The sequence below is a fragment of the Trichosurus vulpecula genome, chromosome 7 (assembly GCF_011100635.1).
Source record: "Trichosurus vulpecula isolate mTriVul1 chromosome 7, mTriVul1.pri, whole genome shotgun sequence".
NCBI lineage: Eukaryota > Metazoa > Chordata > Mammalia > Diprotodontia > Phalangeridae > Trichosurus > Trichosurus vulpecula.
Window position 1 is genome coordinate 102,748,534 of NC_050579.1, and position 5,863 is coordinate 102,754,396.

At 38.4% G+C, this 5,863-nt stretch overlaps 1 pseudogene; it reads right to left on the reverse strand.

Moving 5' to 3' along the window:
* Positions 1 to 2,044: 2,044 nt before the first annotated feature.
* On the reverse strand, positions 2,045 to 3,726 carry LOC118858540 (annotated as a pseudogene).
* Between the last annotated feature and the right edge of the window lie 2,137 nt (positions 3,727 to 5,863).

Here is a 5,863-nt window from a genome sequence, read left to right on the forward strand (position 1 = left end):
ATTCTAGAGACAAATCATATAAATTCTATTCAAGTACCTGTGCATCACTTGACAGATGCAGCCAGCAGCCAACATCCAGCTTTTCATGATGAAAGCAATTATGGAGAGTAGAGTTATTTTTTTTCCTTTTTTCTATTTCTATTTTTCTATTTTCTATTTCTATTTCTGTTTTCTTCATCTGATGAGACCCTAACTTCCAGTGGGCTGTTTTTATAGGGACCTAGGACAAGCCATCTTGTGATGGACAGAGAGAGGCAAGGGGAACCCATCCACTGACTTCAACTTCTATTGGTCTGATTTTCATCACCTATCTTGAATTTCTGTTTTTAAAGATAATTATCAGTAAAGATAAATTAGCATAACTGTAGATTGAGAATAGATTTTCTGAGATAGCTACAGAATCTGGGGATGCTCAAGGCTAACTCAAGGTCATTATAAGAAAGCCTTGGGTTTATTAGCAGCAGCCACTAGATCAAGCTAGAAGGGTAGGATGAAAAATGGTGGAGAAAAGGATAGGAAAAGAAGAATTCAATGACATCCAAAAATGGAAACGTGAAGAGAGGCTAACTCTTTCCTCCTCCAGATAATGTTCTAGTTTAAGGTTAAGATAAATTTTTAGTTTAAGGTCTAGTCTCTCAGAGGGGTTTGGATATGGATTCTTTTTTAAATTACTTTAGCATTTATATTTTGACATATTTTGCTAATGACCCAAAGTCTATCATCTGGGAAAGGTATCTATCTTGCCTAAGGAAAATAGCAAAGTCAAAGTATAATGTGTAAACAGAAGAGGGCAAATGATTACAGTGGCTCCTAGAGGTTCAAAAATCAATCCACCCCAATCCCCTACTTCAAGGAAGTAGAGATTTATTGTCATTTTCCTTCATATTTCAGAATAGTTAAATTTGCAAATAATTTGATGCTACTTTTTATTTGTTTATAAATGTAATGTTATAGACTTGGTTCTTATAAATTATTTTTAAATGCATAACACTTCCATGCAATATTAAACAAACTAAGTGGAGAACACACAATTTGAATTTCAACTAAGTTGAAACTTGTCTTGAAAAACTGACTGAAGAATATTCTAGCAGGAAACTATGACTTGAGGATGGGGCTTGCTTATATCACATTAAGAGATGCAATCATATTAGATAGGGACACTTTATGTTTATGTCTTCAATGTTTGTTTTCTGTATCTCTGATTCTAAATCCTTAATAATTATCAATAGTTTGAAAAAAAAGTGGACCCAAAAGATATCTAGGTTCCTTTTATATAAGAATCTCTAGCAAAGAGATAAAGAGCAAAACTGTTGAAGAAAGAGTTGAATTGTCTAATTTATTTTATTAAAAGGTACTTAAGAAAAATAACCAAGATAACATGATGCAAATGTCTATAATAATATTTTCAATATTTATATTTACTACAATTTATATATTAAGATACATGTAAATCAGCAAGCATTTATAAAGTGTCTATGTCCTAATCACTATGTGTACAGGGGATAAAAATACAATAAATGAAATGATGACTACTCACAATAAGCTTACATTTTTTATATCTATCCATTTATTTAAAATAAAATGGTTCTACATGTTGACTTATTAATTCTCTTTGAAAGGATATGGGCTATGTTTATATGCATAATAGGTTCAACTATACGTGTTTAATTGAGAACTGAATTCAAATGATTGTTTCAACTACGAATTTCTCCCTATCCACCACCTATTCCTTCTCCAAGCAAATTAACTATTTGGACTTGTGAATGGTGTAAAACATTGATATGATTTTATATTAATTTTTATTTAAATTCCATGGAAACCTGTGTTTGAAGGGGAATTTTCCATTTATTTCTTGTTGGTAAATACTTTCTTCTCTGGGTGATACACAAGTAAGAAAAGGAAATATGGTTGCATAAAGAAGAGGTAGGTGATGTGGTAAACTCAGCACAAATGAACGAATGGCAAAATAGAAGTTTTGCAGCCTAATAATTTCTTTTCTTTAAATTTACAAAGTAACATCCTAGGTTTTTTTTTTTTGGGTTACTAAATACTTTTATTCTGCACATAGAAGCCACTAAGGAGCTGGCCTGTGGGCTCATCAGGACTGCATCACAAGGACAGGGCTCCACACATCAACACCAGGGTTGGGGGTGAGACCAGGTGATTCTATCCCAGTCACAAGATGATAAGGGTTTTCCAACAGAGAACCAAACATCAGGTCATCTCTGGTGTAAGACAGTTCTAACAAAGCAGTGAGAACATCACAGAAAGGTGGAAGGGAGAGGGAAGTTGAGCAGCGGAGGCCCCAGCGCCCAAAACAAAACTGGTCTAGTACTTGGTGCTGCCCTCTCTTAGGGCAGGAGCAGACTTCTACAGAGGTGACTGGCACCTACGAGCTCATAGGCCTCCTGGCCACAGAGCTTACTTGGCCTGAGGGTTTCTGAAGTTCCTTCCAGCAAATTTAGCCTTGCTGCCCAGCTCTTCCTCAATTCTGAGAAGCTGGTTATACTTGGCCAGATGCTCAGATCGGCAGGGGGCACCAGTCTTGATCTGCCCAGTGCAGAGGCCCACCACCAGGTCTTCAATGAAGGTATCTTCAGTCTCCCCAGAACGATGAGAAACCATCACTCCCCAGCCATTGGACTGGGCCAGCTTGCACGCCTGGAGAGATTCAGTCACGGAGCCAATCTGGTTCACTTTGAGGAGAAGGCAGTTGCAGGCTTTCTCATTCACAGCCTTTTCAATGCGCTTGGGATTGGTCACTGTGAGATCATCCCCTACCACCTGGATGCCTGCAGTAGCAGTGAAATCCTTCCAAGCTCCCCAATCATCCTGGTCAAAGGGATCTTCAATAGACACCACGGGATAGTCCTGACGAAGCTCTTGTAGAGGTCCCCAAGCTCAGAAGGTGAGATGTATCTGCTGGGATCATCAGGAGACTTGAAGTCCAAGTCATATTTCCCAGATCGGAAGAATTCTGAGGCAGCAACATCCATACCAATTACGACCTTATCAGTGTAGCCAGCCTTACTAATAGCAGACTTTAGCAGGTCCAGAGCTTCTTTATTCTCCAGGATATTAGGAGCAAAGCCACCCTCATCCCCTACATTGGTGGCATCCTGTCCATATTTCTGCTTAATCACACTCTTCAGGTTGTGGTAGGCCTCAGCTCCAATGCGCATGGCCTCCTTAAAGTTTGCCACTCCAACAGGGAGGATCATGAACTCCTGCATGGCCAGCTTGTTACCAGCATGGGAGCCACCGTTGATCACGTTGAAGGCTGGAACTGGAAGGATGACTTCAGCATTGTCTGCAAGGTCAGCAATATGGCAGTACAGGGAGACACCCTTCTCAGCAGCTCCGGCCTTACAAACAGCCAGAGACACTCCCAATATGGCATTTGCACCAAATTTAGATTTATTTTCAGTGCCGTCCATCTCTATCATCAATTTGTCGATCTTCTCCTGCTCCACAACATTCACTTTCTTGCTAACCAGGGTCGGGGCAATAGTTTTATTGATGTGCTCAACCACTTTTGAGACACCCTTCCCCTTTGTAGTGGGTCTTATCATTTTCTCGGAGCTCCAGGGCCTCATGGATACCGGTAGAAGCCCCACTGGGCACAGCAGCTCGGAAGAGACCTTTTTCAGTGTAGAGATCAACTTCAACAGTGGGGTTTCCATGAGAGTCGAAGATCTCTCTTGCTTGAATCTTCAAAATAGACATGTTGAGTTTCTGGATAGGGCTTCCTCCGCTGGGCTCAGAGAACAGAGACCGAGGGGGACATCCTAGGTTTTTTTAAGATAACATTTTATTTTTCCACCAATTACATTTTGAAACAATTTTTAAAAATGTTTTTAAAAACATTTGAGTTGCAAATTCTATCCTTCTCCCTCCTTCCCTTCCCACAACCCTGAGTAATTTTGGCACTTAAATAAGGGAGTTCAAGATGATTAATGCTATTAATAATATCAGAACAATTAACAAGCCAATTAAATGACACTATTTTGTATTCTATAAATTATTTCCAAAATAATGTTGAAGAGTGTTAGAATTTAAGTTCAACTGTCTGATGTCTGCGAACTTTGGTAGGTATCATGAGGCCTTTATTTTATGGTTGACTACCTGTCCGTATTGAGAGGAAAAAAGCAAATAGGTTTCAAGAAATCTTGTTTATGAGTCAAAGTTATTTTCATAACAACAAATAAGGAAACATTAAGAGACTAACATACAAATTTCTGATCATGAATAACAAACAAATTCCAAAATTAGTAATCATTTTTAATGAGGGTATTAAAACTCAAACAGCAAGCACAAGGTAAAACTGATAATACCTAAATATTAATCACATATGTAAAACATTAAAGTTCCTATGGCAACCCTTGAAGATATTTTATGCTCCAAGTTTAAGGAGCTCCTGGGGAGGGCATCTACTTTGCTGCTTGCTCAGTCATTGCAGTGAAGTCAGACTTAAGATATAGTTTTTCTTTTTTTTTTTCATTTATTTATTTATTTGTTTGTTTGTTTGTTTGTTTGTTTGTTTATTTATTTATTTTTAGTTTACCACACACGGTTCTACATAATTTTGAGTTCCAGATTTTCTCCCCTCCCTCTCCCCTCCCTCCCCAAGACGGCATGGAATCTCATATAACTACCAGGTATAACTTCGCATTTAATTAATTTATAATTTATACACTAGTCAACTTGTGGGGAAGAGTTATGACCAATGGAATGAATCATGAGAAAGAAGAAACAGAACCAAAACAAAAAAAAAAACCCAGAAACAAAAACAAAAGAGAAGCAAAAAAGGCGAGCATGTAGTGCGCCTCAATCTGTATTCAAACTTCACAGTTCTTTCTCTGGATGAAGATCGCATTCTCCATCGTGAGTCCCCTGGAGTTGTCCTTGCACCTTACATTGCTGAGAAGAGCGAAGTATGTCAGGGTTGGTCCTCACGGAATCCATATATCTGTGGTTGTGTACAATGTTCTCCTGGCTCTGCTCCGCTCAATCAGCATTATGTCGTGTAGGTTTTTCCAGGTTGTTACGAAGTCCGTATCATCCCCATTTCTTATGGCACAGTAGTATTCCATTACCTTTGTATACCACAGCTTGTTCAGCCATTCCCCAATTGATGGGCATCCCTTTGATTTCCAATTCTTGGCTACCACAAAAAGAGCTGCTATAAATATCCTTGTACATGTGGGTCCTTTTCCCGCTTGTGTGATTTCTTTGGGATACAACCCTAGAAGGGGTATTGCTGGGTCAAAGGGTATGAACATTCCTATGGCCCTTTGGGTGTAGTTCCAAATTGTTCTCCAAAATGGCTGGATCAGCTCACAACTCCACCAGCAATGTAACAATGTTCCAATTTTCCCACATCCTTTCCAGCATTTATCATTTTCCTGTTTTGTTATTTTAGCCAATCTGACAGGAGAGATGTGGTGTCTAAGAGTTGTTTTGATTTGCATTTCTCTAATCAGTAGTGATCCAGAGCATTTTTTCATATGCCTATAGATAGCTTTAATTTCTTCCTCTGAAAACTGCCTGTTCATATCCTTTGACCATTTCTCAATTGGGGAATGGCTTGTATTCCTATATATTTGGCTCAGTTCCCTGTATATTTTAGAAATGAGGCCTTTATCAGAGATACTAGTTGCAAAGATTTTCTCCCAATTTTCTGCTTCCCTCCTAATTTTTGTTGCATTGGCTTTTTTTGTACAAAAACATTTCAATTTGACATAATCAAAATTATCCATTCTGCATTTTGTAATGCTCTCTATCTCTTGTTGGGTCATGAATTCTTTACTTTTCCATAAATCTGATAAGTAAACTATTCCTTGCTTTCCCAAATTACTTATAG